Raw genomic sequence first — 25,125 nt, forward strand, 5'->3', positions numbered from 1 at the left:
TGTGGAAGACATGGGGAACGGAAATGAGGCACAGAGTGAATTCAGCTAAAAGAGAAGGAAATAAAGCAAAGACAGACATGAACTAGTCATGGGCCAGAGGAATAAGATGAGAAGCAGGAAGACTGTCTTTAAAATTGTAAACATGAATAAAGCAGAAGACAATAGAGGTGGAAAAAGGTGGATGAATTCAGGAGGAAGATGAGTAACATTGTTCTTGTCAGAGGTAATTTTTTTAAGACTAAAAAGAGTAAGTGTGCTTTATGAGACGCGATCTATACCATTCTCTGATATTATGACAAAAACAGCATGTTTCCTCAAATTCAAATCTCTACAATCTGTTTTAAAGATAATCATCTCGTCATTGATATTCACTCTCAAATAAATCCAAAACCCTCATGCTGTCAAAAAATAGCAATTATCTTTTTTTCCAGCACAGTATGGAACATCTTTCCTTGAGACCACCCGGGCCAAGAAAATCATTTTCTATTTGCTGTTGTAGATACACAAACAACGGAGAGAAAAAAATAATGAATGCAAAACAATATACTGCAACCATATTTGATTTGCTGAATGCTTTGTTTGATTGAGCCAATGCCTTCCCCGTAGGTGTCAATGTCAAAACTCGCATACCTTTTCCAGCAGTGGCATGCAAACAATACCCACCGTCTTGAAAATTACTATTCATACTTGGGGATCTTAAAATGGCACTCATGCTTTCAAAGAGGCAGAAAAAAACAAGTCAAGCCTATTGGATAATTTTTGAAGAACAAAACAAGGGGAAAAAATATTCAAAGTGTATTTTTTTTTTTTTTTTACTATATTATGGTCTTGAACAGTGCTTGGGCAATTTAGGGGACAACTAGAACAAACCTGGAGAGAGATCAAACTCAGCAAGAGGAGGGGGTTATTTGGACAGAGATGAGATCCAAGCTTTTCATTAAACATATTTTGGGTAAGTCTGTATTTACGTCTCCCTCCAGCTCTCCCGTATGTTCACACTTGCGATGCGAGCCTCACTTCAAAGCGCATTTTATTTATTTATTTTTCAGGATGGGCTGTTAATAAATGGGGAAGAGGAGAACACTTACAGAAAGTGAGAATCAGCGTGGATGAGGAGGGCAGAAACGGCGATTCTGGGTCAGTCAGAGAAGCTTTTCAGTTTCAGCTTTAAATAATTGGTGATTCTGGTGGGTTAAGCAACAGGAATAAAGAGTTTTGGTTCGAATGAACCCAGGGGAAAATTGGTGGGATTTTGGACATACTGAGGATTGTAAGACTTAGGTTTTTTGAGAGTTCTCAAGAGAGAAGTCGCGCAATCATCACGATTCACAGTCAGTTTATATACTGACAGAAATTCAAATCTCTCTCTTAATCAAAGCCACTGTTTTTTTTTGAGTACATTCAAAATGTAGCATATCGTCTCTAAGCACTCAAGGGAGCATTACGGTACAACCCACAACAGGATAGCAGTTCACAGTCATGTTTGGCTTCACCAGACCGTGAAAACTACAAGATGCTGGCATACATCACCTCTAAAAGGAAACCAGTGTTTTGACTTTTGGGGCTTGGATCTAGGACAGATATATTTCCAGAGAGAAGTTTACATACACTACATTTTGTGCCTGGATTTCATATTGTTTAGAGGGATAAACACGTTGGATAATAGATGGATGTTCTTTTTTTCAGCGTAGGTCAGTTATACAACCAGTTTCTTCAACAAATTTTACACAGATAAATCTTTTAAATAACACATTTTTAACAGGATTGATCTAGGAAGTTTGGAACAAACAGTTAATATTATTCTGCTTTCTACTTTCTTATGCCGGTTTGTGTTGCATTTTATATAATCTTGTTGGAAAACCAAGGGTTTAATGACCTCACAGTTGATCTGAGGTAAGTTAAAGTAACTGGAAATAGTCCGACTTCAATACACCAATAGTAGTGAACCTCTCACCCCCACACAGCATGCTACTGCCACCACCTTGCTTTGCAAATGTTACTGTGTTTTGAAAGCTTCTAGATTTAAAATAAATATAAATCATTTAACATCTTCACTTCCATACTCTATTTTACATTTGATCGAGTGTCATTAAGCACATTTCATTGGTTTATTACTTTTAAGTTTTTTTTTTTCTTTCTAAATATTTCAAAAGGAGACACCAGCGGTGGTGTTCTGCCCATCTCCTTAATGCCAGGCTTCATAGTCGATCGTTAGATCAGAGTGTAGTGATTCGTTCACAATTGTGTGTTTCTACAGAACTGCTTTGGGAATTGTTAAAAAAGTGAAAAAAAGAAAAAAGCATTTAGTTTTTGAGATGGCTTCCTCTTGAAAATTTTGAGAGAAATTGTTAAATATGTAATGTCTGTTGGAAACCTGAAATGTACTACATCTGTAAAGAAAATCGCTCTACTATTCAGCCAGAATGTAGCCAGAACCTTTTCGGTGGCTATAAAAGCGCACTAGCTTTTAGTGCAACTTGTTAGATGACTTTAAGCAAACATCAAGGTGCATGTTGGGGCTTAAGTGGGTATTTAAATTTGACAGTAGGGATTATGAAAAAGATCAATATCAAAATTTGTGAATCAATTTTTATTTATTTATATCTGACACTGATGCAACAGTGAGAAAACACTGACCTCAATGAAGCAGCTGGTAGATTACACGCTTTAGGCTGCTAGCAACAACTGGCTGCATAAACATCTTAAACTGCAGAATGGACAAATCCATCACAATGAGGTTGTTTATGCATTTGTGTACATATTTACACAGTTCTGCATACATTGCATATGGATATGAATGCAACTATGGATAGATATAAAGAACAACAAATAACATTGTTAAAAGTAAAAGTAAAGTCAGAATAATGTCTCATCAAAAGCTATGAACTGAATTATATCCATCAAGTCGACCACTTTTTAAAGATTCATTGTGTTTCTGAAGCACAATTTTAGAGCAATACAAATCTCCACTACTTTATACAGCTTGACCCCATGCTGAGCTCAGGAGAAGTGACTGTAGTAATTATGTAGTTTGCACTTTTAGTGTGCAATTACAGACAAATCAATTATCTGCAACAGGCATTCAGGCTTTACAACGAAGCTGCAAACAATAAGAGCTTTAGTGCTGAAGTCTACAATACATTACTGCCTCTCTCTCTCTCTCTCCTAATATACCTTCTTTTCATCCTGGACTCCATTCGTTTTCAACCTCACTTCACCCCGTCTTGCTGACCTGCAGTGAGTTGTTGCTCTCAATAGAGGGCAGTACACTCTCTTTGCTTCTCACTCTTCTGTCCTGCGAGGCGGGGATGATGAATGCTTGAGGCACATCGGCCGGAGAGGTCAGACTGCTTCTTTGTGTCTCATTAAAAACGTAACTGCTATGTTTGCCCTGTTTTATGAGCAATTAGGAAACTATTTCGCACACTCTCTTGCAACTATGACCTTTTTTGTACTCCTTAATGAGTTGATGGGGATAACAGGAAGAAAGTGGCCAGAGAGGGAGATGATAAAAGTAAGTGGAAACGGAAACTGATAGAAAAAGCAAGAAAGTCTGTGGGGATTACATAAGTGTCTGCACTCTCAAAAACAGGCAAATAGTAACAATGCCCTGATTTGACAACAGGGATTTGGGGTGAAATGAGGTGGAAAATCAGTCATGGCAATTTGAAAAGACTTTTAAGCTATGTCTATTCGTCATTTGTTGAGAGCACAAGCAGACAAAGGTAAAATAATCAGCTCAAAAGAAAAATACTCATGTTTTCAATTTTTTTAAGATACATTTCAAACTCCCTTGTCATAACAAAAGGGACTCTGGGTGAAAAGCAGCAGCACAGGAAAAAAAAAAGACAAATGAAATTCCTTTTTTCAAAAACAGAAAACAAAAAGTGAAGCTAAGTAGCACATCAACCCAGTTAACCAGGAATTGATGTTTCTTTTTCCTTTTCTCTATTCACTGTTAACACTTCTGTGGATATCTGGATGTCAGAAAGGCAGCATAAGAAAAGAAAAAAGTTTGCCATCTCTCATTGAAGCCCAAGAAGGAGGGCTCTGTTCATGCTCTTCAGTGATTTGGTTAGAACTGATAATAATACATCAAAGGCATGAATCTGTTTCAAAAAGTGAAATGACAGTGAATAATCACCAAGAGATAGAGAGCGAATGTTTGTGTGAGTCTGTGTTTACTGGCATGCTTACAGTACTTTGTGAATGTATTTAACTAGGATTTTATGTGACAGACCATAAAAACTGAAAAAAACAAAAAACAAAAACAGAACGCATAAAAAAAAAAAATCAGAAAAATGTTATGTGCACTTGTGTTTACCCTCATTTAATCTGATGTCCAGTAAAAGCAAGCAGTTCCCTTGAGAAGCCATCTAAATAGTAATTAGAGTTCACCTGTGCACTAATCTGTGCAAACATCAACTTCTTGAAGACCAAAGAGATCAACAGACGAGTCAGAGACAGTGTTGTGAAAAGATCTGAAGCAGGGTCAGGTTATAAAGCAATGTCCCAGGCTTTGAACAGCTCACAGAAAACTGCTCAATCTATCGACTTAAAATGACAAGAGAACGGAACAACTGCAAACCACAGCATTAATCACAGAATAAGAGAAAATGTCAACCGTAACTCTGGTGGTTGACACTATTGGTCATGTACTTAAAAATCTGGCTGTTATGGATGAGTCACAACAAGAAAGACGTCATTGAAAGACGGCTGGAAAAAGTAGCACAAAAAGGTTTGCCACAAGTCATGTAGAGCACACAGCAAAGATGCGGGGAGGAGTGTCATGTGAGGTCAATGATTAAAATTCAAATTCGATTGGTTATTTATTTAGCCATTTCTTGGCACTTAATTCTGGAGATGGCTAAATTAATTCACTGATAAATGGAACAAGAAGCATGACCGGTTCTCAAAAATGCATGTGTTGTTTATATGTGTTAATTCTTCTGCAGTAATTTTTTATCATTTTTGAAGAACAACAAACATGGGATGCTCAATGCACCCTGGTGAAAAACAAATGTGTCTTTAATGGCATTTCAATGTTCAATAACATACAAACACAAAATATACTATAGGGCATATAGTTGATCTAACAAAAGTCATCAGTACTCTTTAAATTAGACATTTTGATGGTCATCATCCCGTAAATAATGTGTTAAATATCTACATTTTTCAGGGGATTTTCAAGTGTCGCTCCTATCTTTTGTTTGTACTCCTTTTGAAGGGCGACACGGTCACGTTATAGCTTTCACCTTACAGAAAACTGGGAAAAACACTGAATGCAGATGGACAAGATGCTTTCTTCTAAAATACTGTTAAATGTAATAGATTAAATGGAATCTATTGCTTTAAAACAATTAAACCTTTTTGTGAGAAATCATTTCTTGAGCAGATTAATCGACAAATTGAGTTTTTTTTTTTCTTGTTTGATGTGCTTTGAACAGCATGTTTGTATTTGTGACCCATTGTGCGCAGTGCCCTGCGTGTTTCCACCCCATATTTGAGCAAAAGTGGACCAGGACACCTGTGAGGAGAAGCATTCCAAGAAACATGAGATCGACCTGCTGGCTAGAGAAAATAAAGCATAAGCAGATGGAGAAATTGTGCGGACACGCAGTAGACACAGCTGTCTTGGCCATAATTGAATCCTGACGCGAGAGACCAGCAGTCATTCAAACAAAAAGGAGGTGTGATGACAGGCCGGATGAGCAACTCCTGCTGCCCATCTGTTCAGGCATAAAGAGGCACCTCCTGTGTTGATGTTGCCTGAATTAGCCACATGTTCTTTTTCAAATTGAAATACCGGTGGAAAAACGTAAGACGCAGAGTTTGACGTTCTGTCACTTTATTTAGCAACCACCCCTCGAGCTGTGTGCGAGAACTGTCTGGAAAAACTCATCAGGAAGACTTTGTAGTCAGCAAATGAAAACAGAGAGCCTCTTTCTTTTGGACATACTTTTGTGTTGTAGGTGTTAAATGAACCTCAGAAGCTATTTTTCTTCAAAGATGGAAGCAACACGGTTTTATTCCAAACATATTTCTTAAACAACAAATAAGGCTGTGCTCTGTGAAATCTTACTTACGCAAACAAAATGTATAAATTTGAAAAAGGAGTCGGGTAGTAAATGCAATCATGCACTCATATGTGCTTACCTTTGGCAACACCTAGTGAGTTGGTCTGACTTCCTGTAGTGTCGGCTGATAGCCTGTTTTTAAGCTAAAGAAGTCATAGAAGATGGGAATTATATGGTATAAACAAATTCACAACTTGTGCATGTATTCATTTGCACAGCCCTTTCGAGACATTTTGTGTGATCTTTAAAAGAGGCTTTGATCAGCTGTCGTCTGGATTCACTGGAGGTCCTTCACATTTTTTTTTTTTTTTCAGAAACCCAGGCTAGTTTTCCAGTACATTTTCTCTGCCGCTAATTTTACCTGATCATAAAAACACATTATCCAATATGTGCTTAATGATATGTTACCTGGACAAATAGAGGAACTGAAATCTGTCTTCCAACAAAAAGTATCTGAAAACCATACAAGAAATACACCAAATATTCTGCAAAGATTTTAGACATGCCTTAAGATCAATTAACCATGCTTTGAATGCTGTTTTGCCAACAAAGTAATTTTTATCATATGTTGCTGTTTTTTTTTTGTTTTTTTTTACAGCCAATCAATATCTGCTTTAGTGTACCTAACAATGCTGGTGGATGTATTAATCACACATATCCAGCCAATGTCGTATTTCTTAAATGTGAGGATATGAGAAACAGTAAGACACCATGTCTAGTGCCATTGGAAAGGAGAAAAATCTGATGTAAAATAATAAAGAATTAGAATTAATTTCCAACTGAGCAAAACCAATGGGGCATTTCAAGTCTCTATCTCAGGCATATTTTATTTTCAACAAACTCGTTGCAAAATGACATCAATTTTTTTTGACAAAATTCTGCTGTTAAAGCAATTCGTACCTGCTATGACGAATAACAATTTGAAGTAATTTTCTATACTTTATTCAGACAAGTTAAGCAAAATGTGTGTGGTAAGCAGTCTCTACAGGAGGTCTCTCCAAGTTATTTTGGTGTGATTGGAGGATCACAGTCTTTTATGATTTTGTAAGAGTCAACTGGCCTAAAAAGGGCAGAGGACCACAATCAGCAGACCTAGGGTGCAACGTAAAGTCTTCAAAAAACATATTTTTACAATAAATTATGACATTTGAGCATCTTTACGTTCATCTCAATGATTCATAAAAATATGTAATTACTAAGCTTACACAAAATGGTTTTAAAAATGGGTATGGAAAAGTTTATTTACTGGTACAAAAGTAGTGGAAGAAGGTTGGGATGAAATGGCTGCGTACAGAATGCACATAAGAACTGACCCACTGTAATCCAGTCTGAATGGCTCTCCAAATAGACACACATTTGAAATCTAATTGCTATAAAGACCTCAAGGGGAATCTACTAATATCTCCAATCAATAAAACCTGACTTGAACAGAAGCACCATCTTCCTCTTACAATACGGCAACTATAAAGGTCAGTCTTACTCCAACAGTTCAGCAGGGCCGAGTGTAATGAGGTCATTTAGCCAACTGTAGTTGATGGTCATTAAAGCACTATGATTTATATATTAGGATCTAGTGTAGCAAAAATCTTAATGCGTCTGTGTGTGTGTGTGTCACTCAGGAGTTCAAGCTTTTCTCTAATGAGTTTCAGTATTTCAGGTCTTATATCAGTCTCTTCTGAGCGATGATGCTAATGAGAACTTATTAAACATAGAAGGACTTTCTTTCTGACACTTCATGTACCCTACAGGCGAACAGCAGAAGTATGACGCAGACGTTCAGGAAAAAAAAAAGGCGACCAAGAAATGTTCTAGTCCTTGTTTTTAAGCCAAGAGGTTACACAGCAGCTCTGTTTGGGTCGGTGAAGAGGCGATAATCAGGGAGGAGTTTGTGGAAAAAAAATTATAGGGTAAACAAATTAGGTACACAATGAAATTAAACAGAGCAAAAAAAAAAAAAAAATAGCACACGACAATGTGTAAATAATCACAGTTAATTACTTCCTGAGGACACGTCAGCGCAACACTGTGGCTGTTATTAACAAACACATGCTACTTCTTGCAGACCTGCTCTCTAACCTCTTGATTTCTCAGTAACAAGTAGCTGTCCGTACTGTTTCATCTAAAACAGATACATTTGCTGGAGTGGTGGACAGTGAAACAGGAGACACAGAATAATAAAAGAAGCCACAAAATGAAAACATGTCAAGAGGCAGGTGAAACATAGAACAGCCAATTTATGTATGAAGGAGATTTCCCTCTGGATCTATCAAACCTTGGACGCGAACCCTGTCTCTGTAGGTTCAGATTAGTTTGTTTCTGAGCGAGCCTGTCAAGTGCAAAAGGAGACAGTGGCAGATGTTGAAAAAGAAAATTGAGAGATATTGCTGTTCTCCTCCAAATTATGTTTGGGTCTTTCTGTTTTCTCAATATTTTTCTGGAATAACTATTTTTTTCTGTCACTGACCCCCATGCTAGCCATTCTTACCCTGACCTGCTTTTACCTACCCCCCTCCTGTCCTTTTTGCCACTCTACTCTACACCCTTTCTCAACTCATCTCAATTGCCTGCTGGTCTATTTTCTTTTCTCCTCTCCTTTCCACATTTTTTCTTATGTTTCTCTCAAACAGTGTGTGAAATTAGACAATTTGGGCTTCTTGTATCAAACAGATGTGGCTCCAGGCATCAACCAATCAAACTATAGCGGTGACAATGCCACAAAAAAAACAAAACAAAACAAAAAGACAATCAGAGCTTAACACACAACACAAGAAAATAAAGGAATAAAGGAAATGGCAAGTTCTTAAAATTGTAAAATCATCTTACTTTGTAGGAGAACATTTTTTAAAAAATCTTAATCAAAAGTATATTGTAAGTTGTTTCTTATTCACATTGGGAAAGTGTGCAGAATTTATTTATTTTTTGTTAATGCCATCGATGGCATCTTCCAGAAGTGAGAGTGTATTAAAATATATTTAAACTCACAAGAAAAAGGTAAAAAAAACTTTCAACTGAGATGTCGCTTACAATCTCGGCTTTCCTTGCATTTGTAAATTATCTATATGTGAGATTTACCTAAAATATCAAAAATATGTTTTTTATTCTGTTTTCCCAATCCAAATTGTTTGACATCTGTTGCCTACTGCTTATTTCTAAATCAAAAACAAATCATCTATGGTAAACAATAAATGATATGAAGACATGCTTCCTTATTCCGGCTTCCTTTCATTGTGCAAGATTTTTCTCCAAATTATATCTATTCACAGATTCACAATCTCAAGGTAATCCTAGAAAAATGATACCCAGTTCTCTTAAGCACATTATATGCAACAAAACCTAAATTATGAAAGATGTGAACACCCTGAGCTGATTAATTTTATTTCAGCTCTGTGTGATTTCGATTTCGATTTAAGTTGGAGGTAATAGAATGAATTAAGGAAAATGATTTGAAGTGTAAAATGCCTGTGGTCTCTGGAGTTTTACCACCATGGTCAAAGCTGCCTATCAACAGGTTCAAATGAAAAAGAGAGCTTACCTGCAGCAGCTCATAAATCTCTCAATACCTAATGTTTCTACTGGGCTGTAAGGTCAGTTTGCTATCAAATAGGTTATCTGACTTATTAGATAGGGAGGTCTATGAAACTTAAGCTATTAATGCTTCATGACAACTTGTTGATGTTTGCCTGTAACATTAAAATAACAATTTTCATTTAAACTGGCCTCTATAATAAATAACTTTGGGTCATCAAAATCATAATAATGAAAAAAGAAATATGCTTTTCTTCCAAATAAATCCATTTTTTGTTGGCTGTGTTTTTTTCCAGATTCTTAAGAGTAGCCAGTTAACTTGCGTTTCCTTTTTTTTTTTTAAAAAAAAAAACAAAAAAAAAAAACATAAATGCATATTTAAATTTTTAGTCAATTAAATATTCTCCTTTGCAAGCAATTAAAATCAATAAAATGATTAAAAAAAATTATGTTTTAGCATGAAATTAGCCTCAGGATGTTATTTTGAATTTATAATCTATAGCAATTCTGTTTCAGGCTGTCTGTACGGTTCACATCCAATGCAAAAAAGTTAATTTTAGTCATTTGAAACTTGACTCTGGCTTAGGGTGAAAAGACTTAGGACTTCACTTGGGATAACACAAGGAAGAAATAATTGTGAATTTATCTGGATAATTATATGCTGCCAGTGTACATGATATAATAAGGCTGTGAAAGGTTCATGCAACAGATTTTTGCCACTGATATACCTCCAATAATTATTATTACACAAAGTGTTGCTGTCAAATATGCCTTTAACTGACTTATGTGTCTTAAAATAAGATTGTGTGAAAATCCTGCTAGCAGTTGCTCTGGGAATTTTATGCTAAAGAGAAGCATGAACTCACTTTTACTATACAGTGTCTGCAGTCAGAAATTTTAACTTCTGTCATAGAAGAAAAACTTTTTTTTTTTTACTTGGAATCCTACGGAAGAATAAGCTTCATAGTTTCCCATTTGGCCACAAGTGTCGTCTTTAGTATTAGATAAGATATTAAATATTTTATGAAAGTAAAAATAGCTTTAATATTCTGTCTTACTAGCAAGAGGATTGGGAATTCCTTGACTGCAAAGTCAGAGAGAGACCACACAATGTCTGCCCTAATGACACTACCTACCATTATCACCTTTTTACCGTTTGTCACTAATCTCCTCTCGAGTAACAGATTATAAACTGTGAGAAAGACAGTGTATTTGATGCAACATAATCAGAAAATGGGAAAAACCACAATCCCCTCATTGATTTCTGTGAGCTCTAGCCAAGTTAGTAAAATTCTGCAGAGGGCTGCGGCACTCATCCTCTTACCCTGGACAATAGGGATCAACTTGGTGAGACTTGCTAATCTTTCCCTTGGTGTCTAAACTCTTCACCACAAATGACTCTTCATCTTCTTCTTACTACTTACAAGCACACACAGAGATGACAGGAGTTATATTAAGTTGTTCTTTTCATTACTTGCCACTCAGTTGTCGCTTGGTACTGTTAAATCTGATGATGCGCACGATCCCAGGCTTTGTGTGTTGTGAATCATCACAGCAAGTCTTTACACACGCTGAGGTTTCTTTTGTACTTCTGTCATTTCAAGTCACTTCTCCGGCTCGCCCCTCCTGCCTTCAGATATTTTCTCTCTGTTTCTTTTCTTGTTTTGAGTCACTCCATCTCCCAACGTGCCATAACAATGTGAGAACAAAGGAAATCTACCATTAAATCAAGTTTGCCCTCTTGAAGGCAATCGTCTCCACTCTTTTACACCCCCAGAAAAATTCAGTAACTGCATTCGGCTTCAAAACAAGACGCAATTGAACCTAACCGCGATGATCGCGCTGTGGAGCGGTGTTAGACTGTGTGGTTCAACGCAGACAGCTTGTTTTACGCCGATGATGCGCTTAATTAAAATTCTGTTAAGAATGCTCCCAGAAAATATATCACTTTCATCTTTCTATCAGTAGATGGAAATCTACTACAAAGACTCTCACTGTCATCTTAAGGGAGAGATAAGTTGAGCAGCAGCTAAATGATGATAAAGCATGAGAAATGTTCCGTTCCAGCATTCCCCATCGTAAGTTCACAAAATGTTTTACTTCCTAAAGTATTTTGCATATTTTAAAAGTAGAAATACGTATATATTTGGGGGTAGACACTTATATTTATTAAAAATTCATAACTCAGTCAATAGCAGCTTGGTGCTTTCAAAAGGATTGTTAAGGAATGTTGAGAAAAGTGTATTCAGAATGTGACTGGCAACAATAAAGCCTTTTGACTGCAAATTTTATGTTCATATATTAGAGTAATAGATGTACTGAAAATAATAACACGCCCCCTACTGAGCTTTTTGGGGAGCACACAGTTGAAAGGGTGTGAAAAATTTTGCAAGACAGTATAGCAACTTATTTCCTTTAATGTCAGCACCAGCTCGTCAACCTTATATTATTTCACAGTCATAGTGTCGGTGCTGGTCTGCACCAGCTGCCTTTAGGAGCGACGTGCAGTAATATCATCAAGCTAACTTATCAAATTTAGGTTCCATCATGGATCCAGAGTGATTACTTATCACAGCATGATGGTATTGATGTATAATATTCCACACTGATATAGACTTAAGAACAAATGTTTATAAACTTAGACAGCGTTGACTTTTTTTTTTTTTACACTGTAGAACCATCGTACAAGATTTAACATGAGTTAACCAGAAATATGAAAGGATGAGAGCGTCGTCAAATGATGTTTCTTTGTAGACTTTTACGGCATAATTTCCCATCACAAATCTCTTGTTTATCTTTTATTCTATCAATAAATGTGACAATAAATGAAATGTCAGACTGGCCTGCCTGACCATGACCTTCAGTGAACAAATAAAAAAAATAAATAAATAAAAACACATAAAGCAGCTAATTCAACAACCAATCAAATTAATTAAATTGCGTTATTAACCCAGGGTTAATAAAAATACCAACCTCAGCCTGACTTATTGTGACTTTAAAATTTACTTCTGTTCTTTTGCCTATTTATTTGTCAGGATAACAGAGCCATTTTCATCCTTTGGAAAGGATGAGAGGCAGAAATGCCACACATTTACTTTTCTTAGGATTTGCTCATGTTATGGTACAGAAAACAATTTTTGCAAAGATAAATTCAAAAGTGTTAATTTAATTGAGATAGAGTTCAAGCTGATTGAATGTTTTATTTCTCAGTGAATGCATAATAGCAGTTCATACATATTTAATTTATACATACAATTTTAAAGATATACATTTCCTTAAATAGTAGGGGAGCTTTTTATCTGCCAGCTAATATGACCTTTTCAATACATCAGTTTGAAGCCTCGAAAACAAAGCTTAGAAGAAAAAAAATTATTACATCTGAATATCTATTCATTCCAACAGAAATGACTGTAATCTGTGCTAGATGCACACATTTCCACATTGCAGCTATGCACCCATAAAAATGTGCCTCCAAAATCTAGGGAAAAACTGTTTGGGGTGGGTTTCAGAGACAGTTTTCAACTTCAGGGCAAGTTCCATTAACTTCTCCCCTGTAAAGCAGGTTTAAGTTGTTAGTGTGGGACTTCGTGCTGGAAATCCTCAGATGACTTCTTGTAGTACCTCAAAGAGAGCTCAAATGCATTAAACAGGAGCCAGGGATTCAGCATATGATTTATTAGAAGATGAAGAGGATCAGAGGGTTCTGAGCCCAGGGTCCCAAGGCCAATACGCCTGCCTTATCAAACACTACCAGGCTCCATGGCCAATCACCAGCTTGACTGTAGACACCCCCAGCATTGCTGGCTTTGGTAGCTGATAACTTAGGTATACCCTACAATACAGCACTTTTAAGAGGAGAGGAAGAGCGGGGAGTGCTGGTGAAGGGTGTTGGGGGGGAGGGATATAAGAATATTTCTATACTTAATAGGACATAAAAAAAAAGAAGTTAAATGTAGTTTCCGTTGAAATATGTTACAACAACACAGACAAGTTACCCTTGCATTAGTTATCAGCACATTTGATTAAATCTAGGTAATATAGCCAGTGAAGGCCTTTACTCATCATCCCTGGATTCTTAGTCAAGGAGATTTTTGAAACGGGCAAATGTATCAGGTATGTCATAGAGAAGAGTTCAGGGATATCTCAGAATTAGAGTAATTATCTAATTTACGCTTTGAGCTGTTGATAAATAAGTAGACTGGTTGAGCAAAAAAGGAGGTGGCGGACGGGGGATAAATCATCCCTAAAGCTATGAATGCTGTGGGCATAGCTGTCAATTAGAAGAGTATCACTGAAAGTTAATTAATCTTAGGGAATACAATTCAAAAAGTAAAACTAATGCTACATAGAACAGTTTATATTTGTTCAATTTGAATAGCTAACTAATCAGTGCAAACTTGTACATTATAGAAAGCAGCAAAACTATGAAACAAAAGAAACAATTATACGATATGTTATTACTTATATAAACAAAACAGATTATGATTTAGATGAAAATTTAGAGAGCGATCAGAGAACCTCAGTCATATTTTTGGACTGTGGGAGGAAGTCGTCGTACACAGAGGGAACCCACTTTATGCGAGGGAGGATATGCATTCTCTATGGAGAAAAGTTCAAACCCAGGACCATCTTCCAGGAAACTGTTGCAGCATGTGCAGCCTGAGTTTCATAACTATTATATATAAATCAAAACGTTCCTGCATTATCAGCTAGGCCAGCAAAATCATTGGCTCAGTTAAAAGCTCACTGTTTGAGCTGTGCAATGCCTCATTGGTCAGGAAAGCCACTTGAACTATTCACATCTTCCATATTGAAGAGGAGTCTTGAATTAATGGCATGAAAAAGGACACTGTTTTGAGAATAATTGTATCCCTAATGTTATTTAAATTTTTACCTAAAACACTGCTTATAGTAAATGTGAAACTTAATTTAAGAAAAAAAGATGAAGTCAGCTGCTGTTTGTTCTGAGCTGCATCTGGCTCCTTCTTTACATTTCAAATAATGTGGAAGCAGCAAGAGGTTCTTTCACCACACACAATGTTTCATTTTGGCATGTTTAATAATGAAAGTGTGGCATTAGTTTATGTTTTTTATCCATTTACATTCTAATTGTAATAATTATTTGGATATTGTAAAGAATAAAGCATTTTTAAATAAAAACAGTTGGGACTTTAATTTTTGTTTTTTCATAGCGGTACTTACTAGCATATATTGAAATCAAATCAACTTTTGAAGTTGTCTTGACATCACAGATGGGGGGTCTTTAGGAGAAAGCAGAGGGCAAAGGAAACGGTAGATAACATGGCATTAAATGGCTTTATGACTAAAGCAACTAAATTATCTTTAATTACCTTTTTAGACAATGAATACAGGTTCCTTATTAAGCAAATAATGATCAATTAATAAATCATCCAAGTGCCTCTTTTTAGATAGAAGTAAAGAATTGTAAAATCAAGAACCCACAGTCTGAAGAGCAAATGTATGTAGAAGCTCATGATTCAAGTTCCATGAAGGTTTTCACAGTGATTTAGTTGGCCAGGTCATCTGCTTCTGTTTGCCGACTGGGTTTTATCAAGTCCAGACTCACGCCAGCTCTCTACAAATTTTAGAGTATCCGTCGTACTGGCAGGTTTCATGGAGATGCTGATTACCTTCTAAAGAAGGACTTGGAACCTTCCTACACTGCCAAAAGTACGAGTACCCTTTTTTTATTGCTGCAATATCTCTCTGTGCTTGATTGGCCAAGAAACTCATCTGACCTGAACCTTGGAGAATTTCCGGAATATAGTGAAGAAGAAAAAGAGAGACGCCTGACCCAACAATGCAGATGTGCTGAAGGCCACTTTTAAAGCGACTCGGCTTTCTGTAGAACCTCAATATGACATGCTACACTGCTTAATAATTCATTTAATGAGTAGAGTGTTGGCAAGTGTTGAGCATATGTACAGTACAGTACAGTACAGGGAGATTTTTATGTAGTTTCTATATTGAAAACCCTTTTTATTCTGACTTTTTGGGAGAAGAAACTAAATTTTGTGTATTTATTGTCTGCGAGACGTAATTATCAAAATAAATTAAAATGGCACTTGATGCTTCACTCCATGTGTTGTAAAACTATATAGTTTACACTGTACTTCATGAAATAAATACATTTTTCATTGACATTGCCAATTTAATAATATGCATTTGCATTATGTTTAGTTGGTTTCTATCACTGACTATTTTAAAGGTTTAACAATCAATCTTAGGGTATATCTCAACCATGTGCCATTTGTGTTAAAGAAATGGGATGCCCAGTGGAAGTCATGTCCCACTCATGTTAATTAAATTACATATGATCAATATTATAGACACATTTATCACCTAGATGTCTACCTTTGACTGCTTGGTATAAACAAGCATTGAGAGAAAGAGACTTATAAGCATGCAGGAACACAATGTTTGGCTAATTTAAGGATGCACTTAAATGTTTCTAATTTACAATTGTATGCTACCTTTACCTGGAATAATATGAAAATGGTAGTTTTCATATAATTAGACCCCTCAGAGAGGCAATTGCTTCATCTTCGCTATCCATCATCTAAACTACAGTGACTTTAAAAAGATTATATTCAAGGACATGCAGGGAACTTTGTACACTCAAACACTTGCACCTGCAAATTTGAATCTAATTTCTGTCAGACACTGGCTATGTAATTTTCCATCTCTTTCTAAAACACACAAACCCTCTAATCTTCCTCCATTGCCTGCTGCAGCTAAAGGGCCCCCCTTTAAAGCTACTGTTAGATGAAAAGATTAGTAAAACCAAACAAATTATTTCTATTAAGTCCTCCGAAGAAAGATGTAGTGCCAATGATAATATGAAATCTACATAAACGTAAGTATACATGTAGAAGCGCAGGTAGTCGCAGCAGGAAGGCCGTTATCGTCTGTGGGTCTTGGAGACATGTGGAGAGTTCCTATACTGGAATCAGATTGCACAGACGGGACCTTTGATTTAGCTCAAGTCGTAAATGCAGTCCTACAAGCTCCTGCTAGGTCTGGCCATTGATTGTATGCATTTATGCAGCCTGTGAGTCAAGCTCAGTCCAAGCACAAGGCCTTCTGACCTCTACCGATGAACTGGAAAGGACTGATTATTGAACTCCCTTCCCATTCGATCTTCACTCATCATTGTTCTGTCAATGACTCCAACTCCTAACGACTTCATGAAATGGAGCAAAACGGCCTTATAGATGTGTCCATTATCATAGGCTTACCGCAAAATGAGCAAAACATTGTTTTCAAGTCATTTCCTGCACATAAAATACCAAAACTGCATTGATGCACATCATTTTAGTAAACATCTTCAATGTAACAAATTGAATATGCTCACTATATTTGCTGAAAGATGTCCCTTTTTCTCTTTGCTAAAAAAAAAAAATTACACAGTAACCACATTTACCTTTGACGGTAGTCATTCAAACAAAGTCAGGTGATAATTATCTGTCATTTTATATTAAGGGCAAAAAAAGAATCGGAAGCTGTCATGGAGGTGGAGAGGAGAAGTGATGAGAAAAGATCATCATCACCCGTACAAAGCCTCCAGCAATAATTACCATATCACAAGAACAACCGATAAAACTGGTCATTAGGGTTTCAGACTGAAATTGCACAACATACATATTGTATGTTTTATATGGAAAACATGGAGGATTTAATCAAATGTATTTGGGTTTGCTAACAAAGTAAATTCTGGTACACATCATGCAGTCATAACTGAGGGTGATTGTGCCATTCTTGCAATATTAAAATACTAATATGTTCCTTGTCTATCTAGGTTGCTGTCAGTGTGTGACCTCATTCAAAAGTAAGGTTAAGCTATTATTATAAGCCCTGGATATCAAAGTGAGCGTTTTAGGCTCAACATCTTATTCTATATGCGATTGTGACTGTGTTCCGTTCATAAATAAAGACTAATCAGCCAAAATGATGACTTGGGTTAAAGAAGACTGCAATTTGAAAATGCTTTTCTAGTATAACTTCTGGTGATCTATAGAAAACAGAAAATGGCAGCTAAGATAAAAGTTTACAGCTTTGTTGTTATTTTTTCCAACCATTGGCAGCAAACAAATGAATGGTGATTTCTATTGGTTTTTTAATAAATTTGGACTGCATTTTATAATCTCTAGTTACATGTTGGGCTGCATGGTGGTGGAGCTAGCATTGTATGCATGTGTGGATTATCCTGAGGTACTCCAACTAAATTTCACAGATCAAAACATATGCATGTTAAAATAATTGCTCTCACAAACTCAAATCTGGACCGGAATATTGCACATTGATTACAGTTTTTTTTTTTTTTTTTTTTTTTTAGCTTTCTGTGTGAAATCTTTAATTTGTTAAAAAAATAAAATAAAAACAGGAGAATCTTAATTGTCAAGCATTATATCCTTAGCTGGTTGTATCGTTACATGCCTATTCAGTAAATTGGGCAGATTGTGCTTCAAGTTTTAAATTAAAGACATTCATTTAGAATCTGACCTGACCTTGTAGTGTTGAAGAATGGCCAGAAAAAAAAAGTATATTAAAAAACAAAAGTGACCTTTCAATTTTTAATATAAAACTTCATTGGATTCTCTTGTTGAACATTTGTAAGAAGTGTTCTTATATGTTTATACTTTAATATTCAAGCTTTTACCATTCTTTTGTGAGATGGAAATTTTGAAAAGCTACCGAGTGCGGGTGTAACAGTGCACCTAGTTTATGGTTTAATATGTACACATTGTTTTTGGGGCACAACCTGTGACAGGTAAAATACCAGGCAGAGAAGGAACAAATGCCAAGTCCTATGCTGTTTTTTTTTTTTTAAAGAAAATAAACAGAAAGACGAGTGTAATTTAAAATTTCTCTCAAAAAAGTTTAAAGTAAATGATACCCAACACTGACCAATGTCAATTCATAACTATGTTGCTTTCAGCAAAATAAATGCAGTACAGATCTGAAGGACTAATCTTTCATATACAAATACGAAGCAAAACGGTTAGAAAACACCTTTTAATAACACTAAACACTAATTTGCATTTGTCTATAATCTATTGGCAATTACTGTCTAGTGGTGTACTTAAGGGCATTTCTCAGACTTACATTTACCAGTGTGTAAATTAAATGATGCCTGTCATCAAGGATATAGGATAAAAAAAACCTTACACAAATTGCTTGCAATAAATGAGTTATCATTGGACTGGCAGGTATCCTCCGCTGCCTCTTGACCTGTACTCAGAATGCTGCAACCACTCTGTATGCTACAGACGAAAAAAAAGGAAAATGGGTTTCAAATTTTCTGTATTATTTAAGCTGTCTATTCTTGCATTATTTAGGTGTGGAATAGTATGTAGTAGCTTAATCTGTTCATTTTCTGTCTTCAATAGAAGCAAAAAGTGTTTTCTCCTCCCTTTTAATAATGATCGTTTATAAGGTAAACAAGTTTTTTTTTAATTAACAGTTTAATTTGATTTCTTGTGGATCTGAAACAGAGGAATGTTTTTGCTTCCCTTGCCCCCTCACTAATCAAGCCTTTCATTAGGAAATGCTCTATAAATACTAGAAAGAACAGCAACTAGAATAGATCCAATTATATATTTGAATTTTAAAAAGATTATGCATTAATCAAGATCAAAATGAAAAACATGCTTTTGTAATCACCCATTTTGTCATTAATATAGACAGTACTGTAACATCTTAGGATCCCTGCAGTTACGGTCTGTTTAAGATGAAATTGAATTATACTGAAGCAAAGGTCTACAGTTTAAGTCAGCAGGTAGTTTCTTATTAAAATGAAAAATCAAGTATGGTACAGAGTCCTTGAAGGAAATCCTGCATTGAGAGATAATTATTTGCTCAAGCAATCTTTTCCAACTCGAATCTTTATGAGCTATTTATATGAGAATTGTGATTTTCCACTTCCCAAGGAACAGAGTATGCTAATCATTTAATTCAAAATCAACTCTTCTACCCTTACTCACTTGCTTCCTTTGTTTCATGGAAAAAGACCCTTGGCAGCTCATGTCATTCCTGCAGCAGATGGCTGGGGCAAACACAGAGTGACAACCCTCGATTTCACAGATGCCTAAAACATGACTCAATTAACTGTCAGAAAACAATCTAAATCTTTAACCTATTTTCAAACCAGTGCCTGCACACTGAGCAAACTCAGAAAACAAAAGGCAGAAGTCTGGGTAGATTTTATGCAACTTCCAGTAATAAATATTTACTGTGTATCCAAACCCCAAATAGTTTAAGAATCCTGCAAAAAACATATTTAATACAAAATGCCAACTCTAATACACACGTCAACATCCATCAATGATTTGTTGCTTCATCAGTCAAGAGCTGAGGTTTGGCGTTCTTTGGTTAAGAGGCTTACATCTTAGTGTAGGTAATACAACGCTTCCTTGTCGGTGTTTCAGAGTAAACCTTACGCCCACATGCTCACAGCAGGAGTCATCTCCAGGAGCAGCAGACTGGCTGCGGTGGCATGTTTCTCAATCCCTTACACTTTGAAGGTGAAAATTTGCTGGAGGGTTCTCTTTGTTCACTTGTTTGTTTGTACAGGTTTTTGTGGGAGACAGTGCACTCGTTTGATGCATGCACACAGGCAGGACAAATCTTTCAGAGATTAAAAAAAAAAAACAACAAAACATCCGATGTTTATGCACTGTGAAAGCAATTTTACATGTTAATCATACCCAAAATAGAAATTTCCCTTTAAATTAGCAACAAAGATATTTTTATTTGGCCCAAGAAAAAAAAATGTTTATGAACTAAAATATACATGTGTATGAATGGAAATTTATAAATTCTTTGATTTAGTTGTGAAATATTAGGAAGCTGTCCATTAAATAGCCTAAAACAATACTTGAGCACATTACAGGAGAAGACTAAGAGCAGAATACCTTGTTCTTTTGAAGAAATGTATTGTTTCAGCAAATCTTTTTTTTTTTTTTTTTAGAATGGGCCATGAAGTGACCCCCTACTTTCCAAGAGCTAGTGAATTGTAAAACTACCAAACAAACCCTCTTGGCCATAAACCTACACAACAAGAACAGCCACACTTCTGAGGAAAATGAAGAATAAAACCACTTTATATCTCAGATTTGAAAGTATGCAGGTGTGGCGTACCATCTCAGGACTACGATATACATATAAGAATCCCATTTGAATGAACTATTGAACTGTGGTGGAGTACTACTGACCTTCAGCGCCATCTGAAGGTCAGTAGTAAATTGAACCAGAGAGTTGTAATGGATTCAATAACATCTCCCAGTAATCAGCAAGGGTTAATGGTAAACTGTGATCTTTTGCATATTTGACTTTTATTGTGTTACATAGAAAGGTGTCTAAACATCTTTTACTCCAACTTTTTAAATCATTTGAATATATTTGGTATCAACTTCATTTAAAATCCACAAACCTATATATTTAAATGAAGCATTCCTCTTGAATCCAAGTTATGCATAATGCAAATGTTGACTCGTTAAAAGGTAGGATAAAAAAAAAAAACTCAATAAAAAAAAAGCATATATACAAATGACGAGAAAATGCTTGTGTAACAGATCGTTAAAAGAAGCGCACTGAATTGAACCCTCAAAAACCAGGTCTTTTATTTCTTAACCATGATTACTGTAAAATGAGCGTCTCTCCCAATATCACCAACACAAAGAGGATGAAACAGTAAAGGATCAAAGAAGCCACAAAGTCATTACTCAGTGAATTATGTGAAAAAAATATGCGCACCTTGAAACTTTTCAAACAGTGCGTACACTTATCCCGTTGGCTTTTTTTGGTACGTTCTAACAGTTTCCAAACTTGGCCCTTTCCTTTAGGTTGCCATTTTTCCTGTTTCTCCCCTTACTGATGATCAGGCAATTAGATTTTACCATCGCAATTAAATGCAGCAGAATGTGTAAGAAATAAGGTTCCACTCCTTGATTTAATCTGTTCCTCTCTGACTCTTGTGTTCCCTAGCCTCCTGCCTGTGACCCAGAAACTGGTTAACTGGTTATAGTCATTAATTTAAAGAGTGTCTCAAATTTGAAAAAAGAGAGGAAGCTGCAGAAGAGAAAATCGTGTATTCTTCACCAAACTTTTAGCACCTGCTTTATTTAAAGGGGTCACGACCCATTGTAAGCTGGAAAGTAAATATATCTGCTGACATGAAACCTTTAACCTTGTCCATTGGAAAGATGAAACTACGGTGTCCTGCATGATATTTCACCAGTGTTGTTCTAATGACTGCTGGCCCACAGATGTCACATTTGGTCAGATCGATTCTCGTGCCTGTTCTTATATTTGTAATATGGAAATAAAATGAAAGGAGAGAGATAAAAGACAGGATGTCTAGAGAGGAATGCTTATTACTTGAGAAATGAAAAAAAACTGATTGTAGTCTCCACATAATGGAGACTACAATATTTAAAGAATTTACAAAATAATTAATGGGAAAAAAAAAAATATATATATATATATATATATATAAATACACACACACACAATGTGTCTACACTTAAACCCAGAATTATTCATGTCCATGTTTTTATTTTTTTCAGCATTTTTCTTCTTACTGGAAGGAATATTAAATGCTAATATTTTTAAAACCAATTGTTCTAGTCTGAAAGACTTGGGAGTTCATCACCAAACTTAAATAATAATAATCATCATTTTGCAAATAGTTCAATAGCAGTTATAAAGTTTGATGGGTTCCAAGGCAGAAAAACACTCTTTCAATGGTAATTGAGAAGGGCATAAGTGATTATTATTTTTTAATATGGAGAATTTCAAGTGACATCAGAAAATAATCTCATGTCATGTCCTATCAGAAAACAAACTTCTTGTTTGTATTTTGTGTCCTTCACTTTCTATCCTATAGTTAAGATGTGTGCATTTATTTGTGTATATTCTCCATTTACTGTTATACAACTGTTGCTGATTATCCGATGCTAAAATCAGGACTTTTGCAATCACCACGGCAACTCAAGGAGATAATGTTAACTGGGCTGCTTCAACTTGCGATAAAAGGGAACATTTTTGATTGTTCCATCCAACGCCTTAAACACATTATTTCTTTCTTGAAGCCAGAAGAGAATCACAAGTCTTCAAGCAAGTTTTGGCTGATTGTAAAATTGTCTGTGCACAGAGCAGAGTTTGGATAAAAAAACAAAAAACAAAAAAAACAGAAAAACAAAAGTCAAATCCAGCAAATAATACCCAACATGTCACACGATGATATATAGTGTTCTTATGTGAATACTTGGCAAGATCGGTCTCGCCACACAGTTTATAACAAAATCTGTACTTTTATCTCTATCTTTAACATGGACCAATTTCAAAATCTCAATTTAAAATCAGAGTAATGTAGAAAAATTAAAATCTCCCTCCAGTCTAATCGTAACTCTTACATTTTTCCATTGACACATTTGGGAAAATATCCACATGTTTATAAATCAAAAGATCATCATTTAAATGTTGACGTCCATACCAACAGCACTAGACGTGACAACAATAAGAAAATCACATTAATAAAATAAACAATTTAAGACACTATTTTGTCCAGTTTCCATTGTCTAGTCAAATGAGTGGCCTTATAATATATGCAACCATCTCTGAGGGAGAACTTTTTTTTCTAAGAAAATTGAAGAACATTAACATTTAGTACAACCTACTTATTACTTGACAACTGCTGATAAAAAAAAAAATTGTTCAGCTTCACACTGACCAAAAAAAGTCATGCATAATTTAAGATCTAGCAGTGAATTTGTAAACAATCAGATCCAAATCGTTACTTTCTGACAACTGTGTTAAAGTGACTCTCTATGATATGTTCAAGTCAATCCCTCTAGTCTTGCAATCTACCATCTCTGACCATGCAAACCATGAGCACAGTGAAGACAACGATCATAGCAGCTATGAGTATTTTTAATTAAAAAACATGATTACCTTATTCTGGTTTCCAGAACTTTTCAATCTGGCACAGAAAACGTCCTTTTAAAGTCTCTCCACCAGTTTTCTATTGGGCTCAGTGTCAGTGGAGTTCACCGATATTCCCTTAAGCCAGTGTTTACTTGGCAGTCTGCTTCATGTTTTGTTGAACTACACAACCTTTAACACAGCCTGAAATCCCAAGGGAAAATATTTTCTCTGATTGTGGTTTTATATTTTCTATCTATTCATCCCTCTCTGTATGCCTGATCTTCAGTGTTTTACATAAAAGACCTCCCCTGAGAAAACTGAATATCACCGTATTTGACTGCAAGGGTAGCATTATTAAACTCATTCTTGATGTGTTATCTTCACATTGATGGTCGAATTGTGAAATATTTGATAAATTTGATGAATATACAACTATTTTTTTAGTGCCATTCTGTTAGTTATTCAGGTCAAAGAGATGGGTGAAGGTCTGGGGGAGAGGGTATTTCTGGGAAACTGAAGAGGAGCAACTGAAGCCTAATCCTTGTAGACTGGGGTAGACTGTGAGTCTATTAGTTGGATACAAAGCAGATGCCTAGAATATTTTGTACAGTTCCCATTAAAAGTAAATATTTGATAATTGTCTGCAACATCCAGATTTGAGATCTGAAAATAGAAAAATGTGCACCAGATGTAAACAGCAACATCAAAACCTTTTTTGATTTGGTGGATTGAGTAAGTGCCTGAATGTTTATGGTAGGGTTGGGTCCTGCTCAAAACATTTTTGCTTAGAGTTGTTGATATCTGAATATATGCTTCAACAACAACAACAACAAAGATCAGTGGTTTTATGCAATGAAAAATAAGGGAAAAGAGAAACTTGCAGTATTTCAAACTGTCATGTGGCTCTAAAATAAGAATATTTAACCATTTTGCTAATCTCACATCATTTACAGTAGAAGTCTAAATTGTACTTCTAACTTTGACATTTTCTGCTATTAGAGGTTTTTCTGGATCGAGTTTGCATGCACTGCAAACCCATGTGTGGGTTCTTCTAGGTTACTGCGGCTTTCTCCCAGTCCAAAAACATGCATGTAAGGTTAAGTGGTCTTCCGTAATTTGCACTTTGTGGAGGGCTTACCCCGCCTCTAGGACAATGATCGATGGAGATGGCTTCAGCCCACTGCAACTCTGCATGGATAAGCGAGCATAAATGATGCATGGATGGATTGTTGGGGAGATATATATATATATATATATATATATATATATATATATAAAATGTATTTATTTTAATTTTATTGTTTTTCTAGGAGGTGGCAGATGTTTAGAGGTAGAACCAAAAGAGAATGGTGCAGTGAAAATAAATATTTGCTCCAAATAACTGCAAGTAGAAGAGGGCTTATTGTGCACGTCAGCATTAGCGTCACAACAAGTTATGTACATTCCTGTGCCTTCCTTGAAGATTTTAATCTACAAAAACATGCAAGGAATATAAAACTAGAAATGTTGTTTGCTGTGCACTCCATTTGGGGTAGAGAAAGTGCACTTCATAATGCTTTTAAGGAGTGTGTGTCAC

The 25,125-nt window shown here is 35.7% G+C and overlaps 1 protein-coding gene across 1 annotated transcript in view; it reads right to left on the reverse strand.

The window, feature by feature from the left end:
• LOC106925078 (transmembrane protein 132C-like) overlaps positions 1-25,125 on the reverse strand; it is a 91,274-nt gene that overhangs the window by 28,584 nt on the left and 37,565 nt on the right. The window lies entirely within an intron of this gene.

This window comes from Poecilia mexicana, unplaced genomic scaffold (genome assembly GCF_051168715.1).
Source record: "Poecilia mexicana isolate PSO_F unplaced genomic scaffold, ASM5116871v1 scaffold_12, whole genome shotgun sequence".
Classification (NCBI taxonomy): Eukaryota; Metazoa; Chordata; class Actinopteri; order Cyprinodontiformes; family Poeciliidae; genus Poecilia; species Poecilia mexicana.